General features: G+C 35.5%; 1 pseudogene; it reads left to right on the forward strand.

Moving 5' to 3' along the window:
• Positions 1-207: 207 nt before the first annotated feature.
• LOC113084337 (gamma-aminobutyric acid receptor subunit rho-2-like) lies at positions 208-21,408 on the forward strand (annotated as a pseudogene).
• The last annotated feature ends 2,609 nt before the right edge of the window (positions 21,409-24,017 follow it).

A 24,017-nucleotide genomic window follows, 5' to 3' on the forward strand; every position in this document is an offset into this window, starting at 1 on the left:
TTCACAGAATTGTGAGATATAAATTTGCAATTGCGAGTTATAAAGTCAGAATTCGAGATATTAAGTCACAATTACGAGATAAAAACTCACAATTCTGACTTTTCTCAGAATTGCATTATGTAAAGATTGATTCTTTGAACTTGTAAATAAAGATAGAATCAGTTAAGTAAATTTTACAAACAAATACTATTTTTTGTCTTTTTACTTCAAAATGTCACGTTTAATTCAATTAGCTACTTGAGGTTTCGTTTTTATTTATTTGACCTAAATACATAAGTAAATTCAAATGGAACTGCCTAGGTAGAAATTAAAGTTAAAACTCATAAGTATATTTTACGTAGAACCATTTGTTATGTTTACAAGGATTCTTTAAGTAAATATCAAAGTTATGATCCCATATTTCCCATCATGCAACTGGGCAAGAAAAATTAAAAATGTACACTGTTTTATGGTTGCTTTAGTTGTTTATTTCAGTAGTTAGTTGGTGTTTGTTTTAGTAACATACTGTTTTGTGACACCTGGAGTTTATTTTCTATTCAAAATGACCCATTCATACTCAAACACTATTCACTGATTGTTACCGTCATTGTGTGTGGTGTAAGTATTGAGGTCTCTGTTCTTTTGGCTATTCATTTTACTGAGTGGGCATATTATCTTAAAAGGATAACAGTCTCTTGCTTACTTGCATGATTGGAAGTGAACCAAATGCTTTAATAGCATGGTGGTTAACCAGTGTAACCTTGTTAAAGTAAATTGCATGAACATTCGGATTTTATTAAAATTAATGGTTAAGATTTACTTAAAATATGTGAGTGCAAAATTTGCAAAAGAAAGAAAAATTTGTACATTTTTTACAGTGATAAGCATTACACAATGTAAATTTTACAAACAAAGAGTCAACAAAATTAACTCATTTCCAAGTAAACTTAACTTAAGAATGTCTAATTAAACCTAGGCTACTGATAATTATGTTTAGGGTTTTACTTGGCAAATGTTTGTAAATTTACCAGCCTTTTCTGATTGAAAACCTTTCCAAGCTTTTTTCAAGTAAATCCTACTTCACATTTTTTACAGTGTATAAACTCAAAATTGCGAGTTATAAAGTCAGAATTGCGTGATATAACATAAAAAAGAAAGTCAGAATTTTTAGATGAATAGTTACAATTACCTTATTGCCTAATTACCTTATTACCTTATTGTTTTACGGTAGTCAAATAGGCGGGTAAATGTCACGCGTATGTAATACATAGTAGCCTACTGTAAACAAAAATATTAACCGTAAAATCGGAGCTGTATCAAACTGCATTAAATTGAACCCACGTGAATTATGTGGAATAGCGTCGAGAATGTTTTGGCATTTAGCGGATCCATTTCACTCGTGGATCAGATTTGAAAGCATGCATAGTTTCCGATGCAGAGCTTTTTCAGGTCATATGTGTCTTTCTAATCCGTCTTTTCCTCCAACCGTACACACAGCTGTGGGAAACGCGCGTATGCCCACCGCTGATGCCATGTGTTTAAAGCAGCTGTGCAGCTGATAACCAGTAACAGGCAGAAGACGCCGCGCGAGGCTGCAGCAGTCGTCGCGTCGCGCCGCGCTGATATTTAAACCATCCACACATCGCGAATGCCAGAGATGCGAGTTGTAGCGGTTTCTGCGCTGGGAACAGAAAGATGCTGCCTTTCCCGAGCCGACGCGTTCACGGATTAAGCTGGATTTCAGGGACACACCTGTAGATTTTTCACATGCTCTGCATAATGCCTGATCTGAGACAGTTCCTGATTTTAGTGCTCTTCCTGGGCTCGTTTGGAGAATGCCGGAGTAAACACAGCACGAGAGAGAGGAGGTGGACAGGAGCTGTGGAAACTCAGAAGCATGGGACGTAAGTGGCAATTCAGTCTTTGACAGCTGAACTTGGATTGACATACCATGCTGCTGATAATGTGGATTCACAAAAGATTATGAAAAAGATGCTGATGTTGATGCCTATTTTGGTGATGATGAATAGCAATTATCACATTGAAGAAGACTAAAGATTTCTGTCAACAAGTAGCCTACACATAACATCTTTATTTCCATCTAATAAACTGAGGTTTCAACTGGATTTTCTTCATCAATGAACTTATCACTGCATGCAAAGACCTAATAAGGCAGCGATTTAACTTAAGGGTTAGTGGGTATCTGCAATACAGATATTTACAGAGCAGAGTTGCAGATATTATTCAGTGTATAGCAACGGAGATATACAAAATTGTAGAAATTAACCCTAGAATGTATGTGTAGGGGTGGCAGTTTTTGCTTTACTTGTGGTCTTTTCATCTGAAAATTCAGGAATGGCTCAATTAAAGGGATAATTCACCCAAAAATAAATATTTAATGTTTATCTGCTTACCCCCAGGGCATCCAAGATGTAGGTGGCTTTGTTTCTTCAGTAGAACACAAACAAAGATTTTTAACAAGCCGTTGCAGACTCAGTCTTATAATGGAGGTGAATGGGAATCACAGCTAAAACATACAATAAAAAAAACATATAGAAACAAAACCAAATTAAACCCTGCAGCTTGTGACGATACATTGATGTGTAAAGACATAAAACAATCGGTCTGTTGAAGAAACTGAACAGTATTTATATTGTTTTTACCTCTGATTCATGCAGTGTCCGAACTGTTAGAGTTCTCAGCAGCAGGCGTGTGAGGCGTCGTCTTCTTCTTCTTGCTTTACGCCAGAACGCAGACTTATAAGTGCATTACTGCCACATATCTCTCAAGTGGACCATTGACACTACTAATTGAGATTGTAGATAGAGTGTCAATGGTCCATTTGAGAAATAGCCGTGATTTCCATCCACTTACATTATATGACTGACGGTTTGTTAAAAATCTTTGTTTGTGTGCTACTGAAGAAACAAAGTCACCTACCCACCTTGAATGCCCTGTAGGTAAGCAGATAAACATCAAATTTACATTTTAGTCTGAATTTTTATTCAAATGTTTGTTTTTTTTAGTAACAAAACAAGTAGTGTTATATAGTGTATCCATATATTTCTGTGCATATTTACCACATATATGAATTTTATGAGGGAAAGGTAGCATTGCATTTTAGGGTTAAATGGAAACTTATTTAAAAAAACATCAAGAAATTCATTACAAATGTACAACAGTTCTGTCAATCGATCAAGTGGTCAGTTAGCCAATTCTCCTTAAGGTCAAAAATCATTTGCACCATAAAATATATATTTTTTAAGTTGTAAATAAATGAAGGATATTTGCAGTATATTACTATTTATTTATTTTTACTTACTTTTTTTGTATCTTTAATTAAATTAAATTAAAAGTAATTGTTTGTGAAATTTATTGGCCATTTTTAAGTGAAATTTGTTTCATACTAAATTTTCATTGTATCGGTTCTATATTGGTCTGTTATTTTTTAAAAGCATTTGATGACAATGCATCTGAGAAATGTGTTCAGAGATGACAGTGCTGCACATAAGAGCTGAGGTGATGGTGTGAACTCATTCATTGATGTTTTTCGCAGACTCATTTTTCGACCACCTTCATTAGCCTGATTTCTATATGACAGCAGAGTGCCATAAATGAGGCCGTGGGCCAGGGCGCAATTAACGTGACCCAGACAGATGATACCGCCACTGAACCGAACATGCATCACTGGTGTGCTCGAACTGGTGCTTTTTACTCAGACAAACATTTCGCCCATCTGCCAAGGACAGTACGTTGGCACAAAGCTGTCCTGACAAACAGCTGACAAGGGTACAGCTCCATGGGTCTATAAAATTAAAACAAACAAACAATCTGCAGAATTAAAATGTTGTTAGAGTACAAATTTACATGAGAAAATCCAGCAGTAGTGCTGCAGACAGGGTGCCAGTCATGGCAAGCTGCCTTCTGTCTCATATTCACAACAGGAAATAAATTACAAATGGCAAGAAGCTGAGAGGAACGATGCAGTCTACTTCTAACTGGATACTTATTGAGTCACTGTCAGTGATTATGTTGTCACATAAAGAGTTAATTATGTACATTATTTGACTAGAACCATCACAGTTCATGAATCCAGTGTTCAGTGCTCATCTAAGCATCTGTCGATAAGATCTCCTGTAATTAGAAAGCGATCCGGCTGCTGCAGCTAGTTCACCACTGCCTTAACAATTTGTTGATACAAGTGCCAAGCATGATCTTAATCCATCATTACACTTTTGCGGCTGCATTTTCACAGAAATTATGTAAACGCCATTGACATTAAGGGTTCAAACTGAATTTTTCATGTAATCACTGGTAGATTCCACAAAACAATAGTGCACATTGTCTAAATTTGTGATATAAGAGGCTGATCTAAGTTTTTTTGGGACTTTGAAACCCGCAGCTCCCTGGCAAAGAAGCCACCGGATGTGACAAAATCACGGCGACTGAAAACAGAGCAGCTGTTGAAAGTGGACGACCATGACTTCACCATGAGGCCCGCGTTTGGAGGTTAGTTCATCATACTTCTGTCTCGCGAATAGGGCTGCACGATTATGACAAAAATCATAATTGTTGATTATTCCCTTGAAATTACTAATTACAATATCACAATTTACATTGAATGATTTTAATAGTGTTATACTAAAACTAAAATTAAAACAATGGAAAGACCCTTAAGATAACGTAGGAAAAAAAGCCTGTTAAGCACACACAATAACATTAGTGGACTTTGAATGATTTATCGCCACTTCGAAGGATTACATAATTGTGGCATCCATAATTGTAAAAATTTTAATTAATTGTGCAGTCCTAGTTGCAAATGTAAATTGCTTTTTTTCTTTTTTGCAAGAATTGATAAGCCACAACCTCACTCTCGAGCCTATTTTTTTTAAGTCTTCAAAGACATAATGTATAGTAAGCATAATGTTAAAGGTTTAATGTTAACATCCTCTGAAGATTAGTAAAAAATAAGGCAAATGTTCTTAGCAAGAGTCTAAAAAAAGACATAACTCCTGTTGACAAAGGTTATAAATTGCTATTATGATGTCTTCACTCCATTAGTTACCTAAGTCACAATTTTTTTTAGTTGCATTGTTTTGATCTCATGTACAGATTGCACATATTTAGTATGCACAGTTTGAGAACATTCAGGTCAGTTATTTTTCCAGCAGGCTTTAAATCTACATTGGCTCCCTCTAGAGGGGTAAACAGCCTCACTATTAAGCACAGTTGTGGCCTGTAATTAAGACTGGGATTTCAGTTTTACTGGAGTTCATATGGTTTTGAAAATTGGAGTTAACAGTATAATGTGCATTTTTATAGGCAGGTGAATTTAGCCCATTATTATTTGATATTAAGGAGTTTATATGATTATGACATTATTTTGGGTATTTGGAGTAATGAAATGTGTTTATGCGGTTTAAGGTAAAAAAAACAACAACATTATTTTCCACGTACTGCACATTACTGTTTCTCCTCTATGCCTAGCCTTTCTGATACGCGTCGTTTTTTTTGTACAAAGTTCATCATTTTGAAAAGCGAGGTGTGCTCTGATTGGCCTTCTATATTCTAGTCGTAGCCTCTTTTGGAAGACCAAAAAAAGTATTTTTGCTTTCACAACAAAACACGCAGCATCTTTACAATATGGCGGTCTCAGCAGCAATAAAGTTACGCCTTCTTCTTTGCCTGAACATTTGGGTGGCGTTATGCAAATCTTTCCACATCGTGATGTAGACATGTGGGGGCGTGTTTATACGAGGAATTTTAGGAGAACCTGGACTAGTCTAAACTTTTATTAAGAATATCTCTTTGGGTTTGAGACTTTAGTCTTTGTGATTTTAGGGATCTTATCTATTCACAAACAGCTTGTGACACTCCAATGAGAAAGGAAAAACTTGAAATCACATCATATGAAGCATTGTGTAGCATTTTCTCCAAACAATTATTTGCATAGACTTTTAAATTAATCAAATATGAAGTTTTAGAAAAAGTCTGAAACCAAATCAGTTTTTTTTTTAAACTGGAAAACTATTTCTAGATCACTAATCAAAGACAGTCTATTTTGTGTCATTGATCATGTGATTCTCTGTACAGATAATCATAAGTTTTTGCTTCCATTGAAGCACAAGTGTAGAACATAATCATCAGGTTTTACGCAAATGTGGAGTTTGTGGAGTTCAAGAGCTGCTGTCATTAAAGCAAAGGGCAGAAACCAATTACTCTGAAATTCATGCTTTTTTCATGTAAATATTCCACTTGAATTGCTATGGTGATAATATAATTGCTCTTTTATTTCATGTTAAGAATAATAATGGATGTTTTTTTTTTTCTGAATAAGCCAGCATGCTTTGAAAAACCTTGATTTAACATGCTTCCTTTACAAAGCAATACCTTATTTAACTCGCTCAGATCAATTGCATTGAAACTTTTTTAAGCTTTTAGCTCAGCAGATTGTACTCTTTACTCAAGCTTTTTACAGGAGTTTTAATGAGAATGTCACTGTTAGGAGAGTAAACAATCAATCAGATCACATAGAAACAGCTGGATATGTGTTTGCAGACTGATCCTCTGGGAAGAAGAGATTATCAAATAGGAATAATTTACCCCAAAAAATGCAAATTGACATGATTAATTCACTCTCGTTTAATTTATAATCTATATACTGTGATATTTTCAGTGATATCAGTGATAGTAATTTTATCATAGTAATACGATACAGACACGTTCAGAGTAAAAATGGCATGTCAAAAAGAAAAATGTTTGTGTGTACAAACATAACCTGCCATTTTTTATATGCAAGAATATAATATTATTAAGGATTTATGACTTCTTATGGCTTCAGAAGACTTATATGATGCTTTTTATTTTTATTGGTTTTATTTTAAGTTTTTGTTGTTGTTTTTTGGGGTCATTATGAACTGTCACTGCAATGGTGTAAAGATTCATAAACTCTTCCTTTTGTGATCCATGGACAAAAATAAGCATTAGGGTTTGGAATGAAGAAGGTGGGTAAATTATGTCAGAATTTTAAAAAATTATCTATTCCTTTAAACCAGAGACTTTTCTACCATTGCTAGAATTGTATTAAAGGATGATATAAGGGGAAGCTCAAGGCTTCTCTTTAAGTGTACAACACTTAAAAGTTTATGCAGTAAAGGCTTAGAACTAAAGACAATTCTCCTACTAGTCCATAGTCCCCCTATTCTTTTTTTAATAATGTGTTCCTATATAGGGCAAAGAAAAAAACACTCCCGTGTTTGATGCTGTTCCCCCTCTGAATAGAGTATCTAAAAAGTCAGTCATTTGGATGCTCTGACTCTGCATACGTTTGGGAATTACTCTTTGTTCAGCAGGGGGTCACAGCAAAGGGAATGGAAATAGCCCAAACATATTCAAGCCCTCAGACACATACACAGATCTGTCAGCTCTGACAGTGATGCATTGTTGCATCTGCTTGACGGTGAAAACCTCACTGCTAGTTCAAAACATGATGTAATGAGTTCACAACTGTCATCCAGTGTCATTGATTTCATAGTGTCATAGATTTTCACCATGGGATTAAAGGCCACTTTCATTTGCTTTTCTTCCAAAACACAAAATAGCAATCAATCAATCAGTCAAAAAAAGAAGTCATTTTAAAATTATATATTTTTTATTTTATTCAAGGTAATTCAGTTTTTCAGTAAATGTCAAATAAGCGAAAGGATATTTTCGGGTGTAAAATACTTCCTACAGTGAGCTTCTAAAAGCTGACCATGAAGAATTAAAAAAAAAAAAAAAATGCACCTGATCCAGATAATCAACTCATACCGTATGTGCCAGACTGTACTGAATCCAAAATTACAGAGAAACTCTTTTTAAAACACTGAAAAGGTTATAAAATACCACTGATTATAAAGAAGTTGGTTCAGAACAAGAGGCTATTTTGCATGTAGTCATTTCTCAAAAATATCTTGCAGAAATATCACAGAAATTGTTGCTCTGTCAATATTTAGTCATTTAAAAAAAATATTTTAAAATGTAGATTTTATAAACATTATAACTTACTTTATAATAATTATTATTATTATTTTAAGGTAATTAAGTCATGTTTTTTCAGTAAATGTCAAATCATTTAAAGAATTCTGGGCTTGAAGGGATAGTTCACCCCAAAATGAAAATTCTGTCATTAATTACTTGCCCTCATTCTATTCCCAGCTCATAAGACATTTGTTCATCTTAGGAACACAAATTAAGATATTTTTGATGAAATCTGAGAGCATTTTTCTGCATAGACAGCAATGCAACTACCACATTCTAGTCCCAGAAAGGTAAGGACATTGCTAAAATAGTCCATGTTACATCAGTGGTTCAACTGTAATTGTATGAATCTTCGCAAATAACTTTCTTTGTGCAATAAATAAAAGACTCAATTTGTTTTCTTCAATGACACACGTGTGTGCATTCCTCTGCTTGTTAACAAGGCGTCAGAACGCCGGCTCCAGTGTCAGCAGCACCACACTCATGTCGTGGTACTCTCTTGAACGTGCATTCGAGACTAACATGTTGAATAAAGTCATTATTTTTATTTTCTTTGCACACAAACAATATTCTTGTTGCTTGATAAAATTACAGTTGAACCACTGATGTCACATGGTCTTTTTTTTAACAGTATCTTTCTGGGCCTTGAACATTTCTGTTTATGAGTCAGAAAGTCTTCGGATTTCATGAAAAATGTCTTAACTTGTGTCCTGAAGATGAAGGAAGATCTTACGGTTTTGGAACGACATGAGGGTGAGTAATTAATTAATTCACTTTTGTGTGAACTATCCCATCAAAAATTGACAGCACATTTGTGAAATATTCCTTTACTGACATTGCAGCTCAAAAATACGGTATAACACCTGATGGACCAGACTGTATTAAAACCAAAATAATTGAGAAAGACTTCTCAAGATATAAAAGACTGGGAATTACCCAGTTACTAAACAGGCTGATTCAGAACAAGGGGTTGTTTTGCTTGTAGATGTTACTCAAAAATATTATGCTGTATTAAAAGTATTTCCATATGCATGGCTTTGTTGAACCAATTCTTTTTGCAATAATTATTAATAAATGAATAAAATCAAGGAAAAATCACATTGGCTTCTATCCCTGTATCCTGTCATATTAAACAATCCTGTTTAGCATGCTTTTCATCGACCAATTGCCGTATCCTATGCAATGATTAGTAAAAGGTAGCGCAGGTATGTGTGTACTGCATAATTGAGATTTACTTCAGAAGCAAAAGAGAATTGCTAATGCATGACTGCAGTCTGGTTTAGACCCAGAGACGGCTAACTGATGGCGCATAAATCTTATGCCTAATACTCCACAAAGGGAGGATCGTTGATGTACGTAGAACATATAGATCTCACTCCATGTTTATGGGTCATTGCAGGGCAGTATGTGTTTCTTGATGTGAAGGATTAGACATATTAAAGATTTGTATCATGTTGTAGATAACACACATCCCTGTTTAATTCTGTCTGCAGATTTGCATATGCGCAATGCTGCTTTCAATACTAATGTTTGGGCCAGCTAGGCAAGCAGCGCCTGAAATCCAGATACGAAATGAAATGAAAGATCAAAAGATATCAAGTAACATCTCCATGCCAAGATGCCACATGTTTTGAAGCCAGCGGCTTTTTATGTGTTATTCGTACACCCCAAATGGGCTGGATTCTCACATTCGGCGAAAGGATCAGTTAGTCTTAGGAGCTGCATAAGAAACTAAAGACTATTGTAATCACATTACATTTTGTTGCCTCTCCCACTTTTTTTATTCGTCCATTAAAGACTTAAGCAGTTCTCGCTGATGGGTCGGTCCATCTGGAGGATCGCTCGATCTGCAATGGACTGAGGCGCTATGGCGCTGGTGACGAGATTAATCTGGCAGCAGTTTGTTCTGATCGGCCGGTCAGCCAACCCCCGTGGATTAGCACATGCCCCGCAGACAGCTGGTTTAAAGACCGCCCACTGGCCAAACATCAACCAGCGGTCGCCAGCTCAGTGTCCTAGCCTCAGGAACTTTTGATAATCAAAAACTGGAAAGGGATGATTTGATCATTTTAAGTTACCTTAAAATAAACAACATTATGTCATTTCAAACCTATATGACTTACTTTTGTGAGAAAGAAAAATAATTTTTATGACATGGTTAAGAACAACAATATATATATATTTAGTTATTTATTGGTAAACTATGCCTTTCATGAACTTTTTTCATCATCATTTTGTTGTTTTAAACCTCCATGACGTTTGTCTACTGTGGAACGCAAAACTAGATTTTTTTTTATTAATTTTAATTGGACAAAAAATTGTAAATAGAAAGAGGAAATTATTTTATTTTTTTATTTTTTTATGAACTATCCCTTTAATGAACATTTGTTGTTATCATTATTATGTCATTCTGAACCTGTCTTACTTTCTTCTGTGGAACACAAAAGGATATATTTTTTTATGAATTCTAAAAAGATAAAATGTCATATGGGTTTAAGACATGAGTGTATGAATAATATTTCTTTATTTATTTTTTATTTTTGTTTATTTATGTTATACTTACTGTCACTTCACATCTATTCTTTTGTAACTTTAATGATCATTTTATTGTAATCATAATTTTTTCTTATTTTTACTTTAATTTTTTTAAAGTGAATTTTAAGAGAATGAACAGTAATATGAGTTTGGAAGAGTGTGGAAATAATGTCAGTTTATTTATTTGTTTATGACGAAATCCCTTTAAAGAACATAATCATTAAGTTGTTCCAAAATTACTTTCTTTCTTCCGTGGATCACAAATGGAGATATTTTTTATGAATTTTAAGAGAGATAAACAATCATATATATTTGTAACAATTTGTGTAAACAAACATTTTATTTTTTAATTTTTAATTTTTTTGGTGAACTGTCCCTTTAATGATATCCTGTTATCAAAGAGGTATTTAAAATTAGTTTTTAATGAGAAAAGCACAAATACCCACCTTCAAGTGGTAACTACAATAGAGAAATAGGATCGCTGAACTCAAGGTCATTCTAATGGTTTCAGACTCAAACTGACAGCAGGGGGGTTGATTAGTTTGGACAGATCGATTTTACCTAGGAGCTGTGTCCTTAATCAGGCTTATTTGTGTGATATGAAAAGCCTTGATGGTACATGACAGGGAAATTGACAGGATGGTCCAGTGGGTGTTGCATGGCAATAGTTTAAATATGAGAATCTGGATAACATAAGAAAATTTGTAAAAGTCATCTCCACAGTTGGCGGTTATTTATCTACAGGACTTGGATGCATTTTCTGCAGCATTTAAAGTAATGCTTGTGCTTTTCCTGAAGGGTTTTTTACGAGTGATACATTAAGTGACACGTAATGGCAAGTTTCAGTCAGTGTCAGTATCATTTTAAGCATCAAAGTTTAATCCCCCATTTCCAATAATCTCATCGGATTACTAGGACTAGGAGTTGCCGATGGGACGCACTGAAAATCTCGTTTTGAATCTGTCTGTCGTTACTACATGATCCCCGTCCATATGTACAGGCCACCCACTGCCCATTTACCTTAATGTCTTACCTCCTGAGTGACAGATAGCCCTATTACACTAATCCTGGTAAAGAGCAAGGCTTTAGATTTGCTACAAAAGACCTTACAAGTGCAACTCCACATAGTATATCAAAGCTGCAGTTCCGGTTGAAGGCCCGTCCTTTGACGGCTTACGATCCGTCAGATGTCAAAGCAGCTGCTAAACCTTTTGTGAACAGATCCAGATCTGGCCGTGAGGATGTATTTAAAGATGCTCACAGAAGTCTAAGCGAATGCCCTGCTAATTGCACTGGTATGAATCTCTCAGAATCCAGTAAACAATGAGAATTATGAAAAATTAATGAATGGCATAGACAAAAGAGGTCATATAGCAATGGGATGGAGAATATGGTGTAATTCAGTTGACAAACACAGTTGTATAAGTTGTATTAATGGATTCAAGTATTTATTTGTGCAGGTCCTGCTATTCCAGTGGGAGTAGATGTACAAGTGGAAAGCTTGGACAGTATTTCAGAAGTAGACATGGTAGGTAATCCTAAACAGTTGCTTTTCACATGTGTTGATTTACATAACAACCTCAACCATTTGACTCTAAATTATACAACATATGAGGAGGACACATTAAACGGTTGAATTTTAATGTGACAAAAATGAAGCCTTTTTTTAAGATTTTTGGCATTATTTTCACTACAGTTTTGTACATTTCGGCCTCAAATTTTTGGATACGTCCAGGTGTCTTTTTTTAATTTTTTGTTTAAATTTAAATACAATAAAAACAAAGCCAGTAAAATACTACCATAAATATTATAAATATAAAAACATTTATTATAATAAAATAGTACTGTAATTATTATAGTATATATAATTTATTTCTTTTGATTTTGTAAAAAAATGGCTTTGACATGTTCTACACAAGTTTTGCAAGAATCACTCTCAATTTCATAATTCTCTAGCTTTTTGCCCATTTATTACTGGCTGTTTTGCAGTTACTGAGTCCCACAAGGGTATTCCTTAAAAAGAACTGCTGCGTCTCTGATGTCAGAAACTTTGATCATGGATCTTCTTTTTACTTTTGTTTTAACAGAGAATGACACCCATTCTGCCACTCTGTTCTCATGTTGTGGGTTTCCCTCGTGGTAGAAGCCTTTGTGCGATGCAACAAAGAAACTGTGTGGTGCTTTTATTGACCATATATAATTGCTGGCCATTTGAAATGTTTATACAAAAGAAAGCATAGAGAAGGGATGATCTGCTTGAGCGATTTAGAGAGGCATCATATGGAGGATTGAGAGTAACACCGACTTTCTATTTATAACAAGCTGCAAATAAAAGACTTGTAAGGAATTGATGTAAAATGTGAAATTGACCTTGCACTTGCTGCAGCAATAAAACAGTTGCCACTCCAAAAACTTTGGAGTGTGTACATTGCCAGTATTGTCACATAACCTTTGAAGAACATGTCTAGCTCATCTCACCCTGAAATCAAAAGAAAAAGATTTTGCTTAGGAAATAAAGCCTACATAATGTTTTTATCATTGGGCATTATTTTATTGACCAGTGATCATATCCCCTCCTCTCAATTCTTATTACTGTAATGCAAAGAAAATCCCATTCTAATCACTATAAATATTATTTATGTCATAATTTATGTTGTTGAAAACACAAAGAGTTCCTTCCTTGGATCACAAAAGCTGTCAAACTTCAAAAGGATACCAAAGTCCCATTAAAGTGGTTCCTGTGACTTGTGCTCTATGTTCTTATGTCTTCAGAGGCCTTTTGGGATATTCCACACAAGTCATATGAATGTCTCAGTTACGTACGTAACCCTCATTCCCTTATGGAGGGGACGGAGACGTTATGTCGTGACCACATAGGGGTTTTACTTCAGAGCCCCAGTCCGCTCTGACTTTCAGAGAAAATGCCAGTAAATTTTGGCTAGGGGATTTAAGTGGACCTGAGCCACTCCCCGTGGATATGGGTATAAATAGGAGACCGGTGCATCCACTCATCAGGTCTTATGCTGAGGAGCCTATAACGTGTCTCTGGCAACCAGCGTTGGTTCAAGGTTGTGGCATGGGGACATAACATCGATCTAACACTACGTATTTTGTTGGGATGACATAGGGGGTCCATGGAAAGCGCCGCAACCTGAACCCTGTCACAATCCTGCAAATGTTAACAAGCAGCTGCGTGTCAGACAAATGCTATGCAAAGGTCATAACCTTCCCATTGCCCCAGCGCAAATTTGCTGACCTTGGCACCCACAGGGACAAAAAGGTGAGTACATCACTGCTGGAGATAGCCAAGCAGCTGTTCCTATGACAGATTCTTTTTTCTTAAGAGAAAGGATTTCGACCTTTGTGAAAGGTGCTTCATGCCTTTCCTGTTTGTTGTTTACATCTTTGGTAGTAACGAAGGGGAAGTGAGCCTTTCAGAGAAGGGTGCTACGGAAACCACATTCTGCCCTTAGGGAGGAATCATGTGGAGACACTGATATGGACTGACCCAAGCCTGGGGCATTACTACATATGGAATGTTCCTTTGAGGCAGGTCCTACCTTGGAGTATGGAGGAACGGGTGCCAACAGAGACTGACTGAGTGGTCTGTCAAAGGGAAGACACAGGTTCACCGAGAGGGAAATCTTACTGTGGAATAATACACATATGGGATCACCCGCAGGGAATCAAGCCATATGGACACCTAGCCCAATAACACTCCATGTGGAGTGAGCACTCGTGCCCAAGGGGCACATCTCGCCTTGGGATTGGTACAGGCAATTGCATCCACTATCCAGTGGACCAATCTCTGCTTGGAGACAACTTTCCCTTTTTTTGCTCTTTTTTAGCAATCAAAGAGCTTGATGCCCAATTCCTATAACCGGGCAAGGTCACCCTCAATCGGTGGGGGGGGGGGTTGTTGGGGGCATGTACTGCCATGCCTGACCCTCGTCCATCAGGTCAACTGCTGCAAACCAATCCTGGGGCTGGATGCATCTGATGATGTGCTTCTGTGTCAACATCTTGATTAACGGCATCAGATTAAAGGCTTTTGATGGGCATGTCTATGTACCCCCTAGCTGCCCCTTTTTTGGACAAAGTATGGACAAAGGAGGGAGACAAGTGGCTTCTGGCTGAAAAAGGGGCTCTTCCCGACTTCAGTTCCTTATGCACCTCCAAGAAAAAAAGGCACTTGTGCACAATGACCACAACCAAGAGAACACGGATGGAACGGCATCTTTAAAAAGACGCGAGCCGTCCCTGATGAGAAACTGCTCTTTCAGGGTGCTTTCACACCTGGCCCGTTGTTTCACAACCTGCCGCGTTTCCCCCCTTAGCACTTTTTAGATGACAGACAACTGATAAGTGGAATCCAGGAAAATAAACCATGGAACTTTAACTAATGAGAGAACAGTGTACTCACATGTGACTTGTATTAATAAATTTGGTCCATTTAGACACTGCCGTGTGAAAGCAAATTGCACCAAGAATAAAAAGCTAAATTGTAACAATTTTAATCCATGTCTCAGAACAAATCAATCTACAGATTTAACAGCACCCTTAGTTGAAGCACCCAGGGGAATTGCTGAATCATTGGGGACATCGCTGTTTGTGCCATCATCCCAACCAGGAACAGCTTCTTTCTTCCAGGCAGAACAAAAAGGCGAGAAGAAATCATTCACCCAGTCAGCTCCGAAGCAAAAATCGAAATGAGTGGATTTACCTGTCGCCTATTTATACCTGTATGCATGGAGGGTGGCTCAGGTGTACAAAATCCACTAGCCGAAATTCATTGGCGTTTTCTCTGAAAGTCAGAGCGGATTGGGGCTCTCAAGTAAACCCCCTATGTCGTCACAACATAACTTGTAGTGACAGATAGGGAAACACTTTTATAGTAATTCAAAAAGGGCAGAGAAGTTGTTGTAGTTTCTTGTGACATGCACAGTCTCCAAATGTCTTATTTTGTGTTCCAAGGAAAAAGACAGTCATACAGGCTTGGAATAACAGCATGTACAAGACGAGCATGACCTGAGCAAATCATGAGTAAAAAACATGTGTAAACGATGATGGAATTTTATTTTTGATAAACTATTCCTTTAAAATCATATATTTTTCTTTCAAATTACATGCATAAGAATCAAATATTTTTCACCTCACAGTTAAAGGCTTTGAGGGAGATATGTTTATCACACAAAACCTTAATAGACATAAAAAGTCTTTATCTTATTAATGTCAAAAATAATTTATAATTTTTCTTCTATCAATTCGGGGTCAAATGTGTCAAATTTCCATGAGAATATCCCAAATATACTGTTTAAAAGAACAGTCTTTATTTGAAACAGAAATTTTTATAACATTATAAATGTCTTCACTGTCTGTGTTGATCAATTTAATGCATCCTTGCTGCATAAAAGTATTAATTTCTTTGAAAAAACAAACAAACAAAAAAATTCATCATTTAAGCAGAACAGAAAACAAGAATGGTATATCCTCCTCTAAAAATCATTGTGCTTCAACTAAAAACTCTTACAATTTCTTTTTCTTCATCTGTGTAGGACTTCACTATGACATTATACCTGAGACACTACTGGAAGGATGAGCGCTTGTCTTTCACCAGCACCACAAATAAAAGCATGACTTTCGATGGGCGCTTGGTGAAGAAGATCTGGGTTCCTGACGTCTTCTTCGTCCACTCTAAAAGATCTTTTATTCATGACACCACCACAGAAAATATCATGCTGAGAGTGTTCCCTGATGGTCACGTTCTTTACAGCCTGAGGTAAAAAGCAGATTATCTACACCGGCATTTCGGACTTTTAAGAGAGCCATTATAATTGTAAATTATGTATATATGTATAGAGTTTAAATGCATTTATGCAAACGTACTTATACTATAATTCCTGTTAATTTTGTACAATGTAAGAAAAGGTTTGTATTTATTCAGTTGTTCAGCAGTTACTACATTTCACCATCAAGCAACTCATGGTTTCATTTAAATGTGGTTCGAAAACAAAAGCACGTCGCTGGGCTTAAGCATTTGCATATTGCTGCGGTGTTAAAATTAGAACGACGCTTCTGGCCTGTGATGTTTTTGCTGTGTCTTTTGTGCTGTGAGTTAAAAATTAGGCCAAGCTACCTGCGTGCAGGCTATAATCAAGGGCTAGGGCTGAGTTCAAAGTCAAATTTCAGACACTGTTCTGGCTCCAGGGAAAGTGTCATTATTGATGAGACTGGCCCAGATTATTTCCGTTGTCCGACAAATGATGGACACCGCTGTAGAGAACAGAGGAGAGAAATTCAGAGCGAAAAATGAGACAGCCTTAGAGACGGTTCAGTAAATGGCGCTCCTGTGCCATCCTTGACTAGCATTACTAAGCACATTTACATCGCATTTACATTTTTATTCTTAGCAGGAGCTTTCTTACCAAAGCTACTGTCATTCCAAGCCCGTATTACTTTCTCCTTTTTGTAAATAAAAGGAGATGTTTAGCAGAATTTCCAAGCTGCACTTTTGGACATAAAAGAGCAGCTTGGAAATTCTGCTAAACATCTCTGCTCGAAAACTACTTGAGTTTCAATAAAACCCTCCAAAATAAAAGTTTGGTGTAATTTGAAAAATAATTATGAAGAAATATGTTACTATTGTGTGCTAAAAGTTACTTATTAAAGTAATACTAATACTGATATTATTTTTAAAGAAATATCATACAGCCATCATATTTTTTTCCATGTTTTAATTTATACAGTTCTGTAGTGCAGCATCTTATTTGACCAAAAAATATATAAAAAATAAGGTTTATTGTAAAGTTATTATTTTATTTAAATTTGGTTGCATTTTAAACAATTGATTGCACTGTTAAATGTTTCATTTTATTAGCCACCATATTTAATTATAAATTAGTCTTAAATCATAAAACACAGTACCCATAAGAATGGAAAATTTAGTAGTAAAAACAATAAATCTTTCCATGAAATCCTAATTTAAAAGGCATCTTACTCTGTGGAGTTTTTGAACAAAAAAAATTTATATGTAAAAAATATTGTGATAACTTTTGGACATATTGCCCAGCTCTACAAGTAAATCATACATCTTTGGACATGAAGGTTGAGGAAATGATGACACAATTTTCATTTTCGTGTAAACTATCAACAGTTACCAATTTCATTTGAATCCACATACTGTATGAAAATTCCATGATTCTGGGTTCAAAAGTGAATAATGAAGGTGTCTGTGAGGAATATGATGAAATATAAAGATCTAAGACGGTGGGTTTCTGTATTTTCATCCAAGTTATACATGGTTCTTGTGCCCAGGGTCACCGTTACAGCAGCCTGCAACATGGACTTCAGCCGTTTCCCGCTGGATTCACAGTCCTGCTCTTTGGAGTTGGAGAGCTGTGAGCGAATCATTAATTTGTGTTATTTTTAGTGCGGCACATGCTCAATTAACTCTGCCAAGTTAGTTTTTTCCTGAAACGGATCCTTCTTTTCTAGACGCCTACACGGATGAGGATCTGATGCTGTACTGGAAAAGTGGAGATGAGTCTTTGAGTATAGATGACAAAATCTCTCTCTCTCAGTTCCTCATACAGAAGTTTCACACCACCTCTCGACTGGCTTTCTACAGCAGCACAGGTATTGGGGGATTATTTGTCAAGTTGATTTATTTTAAAGTAGTGTGGCCCCGAGACGGATTTGATCACTTAAGTCACACTTAAAAGTGTATAAATGGTATTACATTAAATATCAAAGCAAGTGGCATCTGACTGCAAGCTTATGACGCTTTACTCTTTATTTCTCTAAGCTGGTTTTGCAGTAACATTTAATCAACTGGTGCCACTGGTTTATCAGATTGTGTTCAACAACTACAGTGTGTCCTAATTTTGAACAATGTGTAAATATTTGTATAATTTACAGTCTAACAAATGTCTTAAATATATATATATATATATATATATATATATATATATATATATATATATATATATATATATATATAAATATATATATATATATATATATATATATATATATTTTTTTTTTTTTTTTTTTTTTTTTTTTTTTTTTTTTTTGCTGTGTTGGTTTAAAATATAATACTATTCAAAAGTTTAGGGTCAGTAAGACTTTTGGTTGTTGTAATGTAGTCATTTCTATTTAAAATAAGTGCCGTACTTTCTATTAATCAAAGAATACAAATAAAAATGTATCATGGTTTCCACAAAAATATCATATTAAAATATAATATCAAATCTGCATATTAGAGTGATTTCTGCAGGATCACGTGACACTGAAAACTGCGGTAACGATGCTGATAATTCAGCTTTGCCATCACATTTTTTATTACATTTTAAAATGAATTCAAACAGGAAACAGTTATTTTAAATTGTGCAAAACTGTATTAATATTTCACTATGTATAGTACAATATTTCTCGTGTAGCTAAAGGGTTAATATTTGATTCCATCTGTCTTTTTCTCTCTTTCTCTCTTTAGGGTGGTACAACCGCCTGTATATAAACTTTACTCTTCGTCGCCACATTTTCTTCTTCCTGCTGCAGACTTATTTCCCTGCCACACTTATGGTTATGTTGTCATGGGTATCATTCTGGATTGATCGCAGGGCTGTTCCTGCCAGAGTCTCATTAGGTAAGATTATCGCAAATCAACATGTTTGCCTCGGGCATCACTGTTGCTTCCAATGTTAAGTTACGCACCTGCAGATTTGAACAGGATGTGCTGATTTTATCAAGGTATCACCACGGTGCTCACCATGTCCACCATCATCACTGGGGTGAACGCCTCCATGCCCAGAGTCTCCTACATCAAAGCTGTGGACATTTACCTGTGGGTCAGTTTTGTGTTTGTGTTCCTGTCTGTCTTGGAGTATGCAGCAGTCAACTATCTGACCACGGTCCAGGAGAGGAGAGAGCGTAAGCTCAGAGATCGAGCAGTTAGAGAGCAGGTAAAAAAAACTAAAATTAATTGGTTAAAGAAACAGTACACACCAAAATGAAGGTGTATGATTTTTTTCAAGTCCCCATGACATGAAATGGAAGGTTTTGTTTTTCTTACTAGTACATATTTATTAGCTTTGATGGTAATCTTTATGCTAACATTCAACTTAAAATAAGATGGAAAATGTGATGTCTTTCTATTCTAGAAAACTGTTTCAAAATATCAGAAATAATAAAAAGATTTCAATGTAAAGTATGTTTACTGTTGTCACATGATCATAAAGCGCATTTGATTGGTTAGTTCTGTCATATCAGATCTCAGGAATAAATGTTAATTTGCTTTAAAAAAAAGTCTTCAGTTTTAGCAGTCTAATCAAATAATGAGTCTGGAAAGAGATTTTTAAGTGTTGTTGAAAATCACACCTTATATACTTAACTGGAAATGTAAGGTCGAGTGCATTGCACAGCAAATTATTGTTATACTCATTTTATATTATGCATTGTTTTCCAACTGTAAAACACTACTTGTCATGACATTTTCTGTGTAACCTCATTATGTAAATGTAAATAAAAATAGAGTAATTTTAATTCAATTTTGCAAATAAATAACTCTTGTAATTTCAATCAAATATTCAATCATAACACAAAAGATTGTGTTGATATTTTGTCCAACTCATCCATTAATAGAAAATCATGTCAACCACATTGCACTGTGGAATATTGTACATTCACACAGAGTGTACGTTTTAAATTTATGTCTGTGCATATAGAAATTTTGCCTACAGCGAACTGTATACAATATACATACTTAATATTATAAACTATGCTAATCATGTTAAAAGGTTATTGGCATTATATTTTCATGTTAAAAAGCCATTGGCATGCCTTCTATATAGAGTGCAACAGTGCCCACCAACTTTATCACTTGCTTTGGTTCATTGAAGTTTTTTTGCCATTTATTTTTTCCCCATAGGTCTTTGTTTAGGAGTTATATGAAATGAACCAAAGCCATCCAGCTACAATGGGAATTATTAACTGAGTTTCAATAATATAAGATGCTGGCTTCAACAGAATCATATTTCAATCGATTAGCAACCTCGTAGCTCACAGTTTATTAATTATTATTAAAAATCAGGGCTCGTATTCACAAAAAAAAAAAAAATGAATTTAACACTGAGTGCTCGTAAATAGCAGTAAAAGGCTATCATGGCTAAAAGACGTGCAAACATAAAAGAAAACCAAACTGGACACAATAACAGCCATTACTTTTTGCACAGCTGGTTAATGAAAACTAGGATATAATCAAAGGAAAATGTGGAGTGGGGATAACCTCCAAAACCAAAAGTTTTTAAATCAGCGAGTTAAGAGCTACTTTTAGCCTTAAGATGCTTTGTGAAATGGGCCCAGAAAACATTTTTACTTCTAGAACTCAACTGTTGCATTCTGTATTGTGTATAACACATTCCCTCTCTCATCAAACTACTAATGGTTGAGTAATGTTGATAAGATAGTCAGCCATCAGCTAATTACTGCTAAACTGATAATTTGCCCTTGTTAATGATCTCTTTCTTTGTTCTCTGTTCTCCCTGATCGCCCAACTCAACCTGTTCCAGTCATGCCCTGCACCTGTGGTATGTCCCACACCAGGACCATGATGTTGGATGGGACCCTACAGCGAGGCTGACACCAACAGCTTGGCTGGCTACACAGAAGCTCCCATGGTTCCCGATGAAGTGGGGCCAGAGAAGCAGGAGCACATGGTGGTTTCATCTGTCAGTGAGCAGCGAATTCTACCAACACTAAGAAAAAGGGCATCCGCCGCCTTACGCATCATGCAGAACACGCATGCCATTGATAAATTACTCCCGCATGATCTCCCTGGAGCCTATATTATTTTTCAATCTTATTTACTGGTCGGTATAACTGCTGATCGTTCACCAGCTACATCCATCTTTTTAAAACTTTTTAATGGACGTTTTTATACAATCATCCTTGATTTTGTGATGCACATCAAAACATTGAGCCGCATGTTGATACCAAACTGCAGTTAACTTTGTCACTTTTCATACGCAAAAAGACTGGCGAAATGCCAAAGTGAAGGCAGGTTAGAAATCGGCTTCGTTTAGGGCTTTTCAGGTTTATGACAAATGAACTTTACAACACTTATCAGATTTTTTACAGGCTTATGTGTTTTCTCTTCATGTTTGGTGTCATTGGACTATTAATGATATAGTATGTACAGAGCAAGAAAGTCTGGTGTTAGCTTCTGTTTTAAAGGTGTTACTAATTAATTTTTCTACTGTTATACAGCTAACAAAAATTATTCGTTTTAATAAATATGGTACACACTCACCAGATCCAGTCATATCGCTGGCTTAGTAAATGCAGGTGTGAATACATAATGTGGGTTGCCATGTTGAGATCCTACGACTAGCTGTGTTGTGCAATTTAAGCAGTTTAATAATAAGTTAAAACATTTATTTATATAGCATATATTTATAACAGTTTAGCCATGCTAAGGGTGCTCTAACGAAATAAATAAATCAGAGATTAAACTAATCAAACGTTCTTAAAATTTTTTTTTTACATAATTATTTAGTGCACCTTTAAGTCTATAAGGCAAGACCGGTTGTTTATGCAAAGGCAATCACTCATCTTAATGTAAATTATTTGGATATGTTTATGTGGTGTGTGTATGTGAGTGTATTTGATACCATTATATTTCTCATGCAAAAATAAATAATATTGTCTTTACTGTGGCTCATATGCATGCATGTTTATTTTATTGATTATATTTACATTTTGCATTAGGAGTGTAACTCCAACCTGAATTTGCCTTGAAGGTGCAGAAGAATTCAATGCAAAGCTTAAATGGCAGTCAGTGAAAGCTAAATGTTACTGTAGTTTTTATAACATAGCCTTGAATACATCTTGAAACTGCCTTGATAACAATATCAAACACAGAAGGGATGATTCATTTTGGCAGGATGATTTTATTGCACATACAGGCATCACATTAAAATTTTAAAAAATGTATAGGCTATAGACCAACAAATATGTTGTATTTCTTAAAATGCAGAGATCCGTACAAGTGAAGGTTATTGTTAGTTATGTTACATTTATCACTCTAAATGACCATCCTAAGATCATAACTTAATAGATTACATTAAATATTAAAGTGAAGAAATAAAGCCTACCTTTATAACATTACTTTCCTGACAGGAAGCTGGAATTTTTTTTATTTTTTTTTTATTTAGCATCTCTTTTAGGTTTCACAGCTGAGTCTAGTCAACACCATGGGATATTTATGAAAAATCAGACAATTATCTTCATCCTGAACGTCCATTCAACAAGTCAGATACTCTGGTGAGATTTTTATTAATCATTTTGAGCTGTGCAGTTGTGACTTAAGTTTGTAGGCAAATCTGGAAGGCTAATTCACCGTTTACCTTACTGTATGAAGAGACTTTCATGCTTTGTTCTAGTAATGTTGTCCACAAACCTTTTTATTCATAAATTAAAAATGACTAATTTGAAATTCCTGAGGGAGTCCATGGCTCAGAAATGCTCATTTTTCTTCCATGTTGTTTGGGATTTATAGATTATTTTACTCATTTTCAATGGGTTAATAAAAACAAAAAGAGCTATTTATTCGTGTGATATTTAAAATATGGTTATTTTTATCAATACTCAGACATTCTTTTTAATAGTTGTTAGTTCAGAGGGCTTGGAACCATAATTCATTAATTGAGTTAATACTAGATATGTCATCTTTATAATAAATATTTGATTCATTATTTTTGTGTCTGAGTAATATGCTGGGGAAAACACATTAGGTGTGCTAAACTTCCCTTTAATAAAAGCAAATAAAAAATTATCCCTTGATACCCAAACTTTTATGCCATTTTTCTCCCATTACTGAGCGAGGTTTAATGGTGAGGGGTGATATTTATGTAGTAATTCATTATTTGACTAGTTTTTATCACATTTATTGTATCAATTTATTTACCGTTTTTCTCGCCTGGCATAACGGTTAGTAAAGCCCGCGCTATTTTTGAATGATTCTGGCGCGCCGCCCGCGCGCTGTCATGTGCGTTCATCGGTTACTCGGCGGATGTGCTGCTCTTGCCTGATAATATCCTCGACCAGCCCAAGCAACTGCCAGGCCTGCATTGACTTCCTGACGGATTACTGCAACTTTGTAGCTCGAGGAGCAACTTAAGGTAATTTCTTATCAAAAATAGTCGAATCAGATGCACATATATCCGTAAGTACGACCACTTTATTGTTTGTTTGAGATCTGTACACACAGTCATTTCTGTGTGGCTGCTTAGCTGTTCTGTTACTTTCTGAACACAAAGTTGACAGCTTATAAAGTGCAAAACGCTGGGTTTTAATGCACTTAACTGTGTCCGCATGCTTCATTCGAGGCAGTAATCCTCTATATTTTGTTGTTACACTAAATTATATGGTTCTTTAAGGTTGCAATTTATGTGCTAACGTATATAGATTACGCCAGAGAACAGACCTTC

This window comes from Carassius auratus, unplaced genomic scaffold, assembly GCF_003368295.1.
Source record: "Carassius auratus strain Wakin unplaced genomic scaffold, ASM336829v1 scaf_tig00039942, whole genome shotgun sequence".
Lineage (NCBI taxonomy): Eukaryota > Metazoa > Chordata > Actinopteri > Cypriniformes > Cyprinidae > Carassius > Carassius auratus.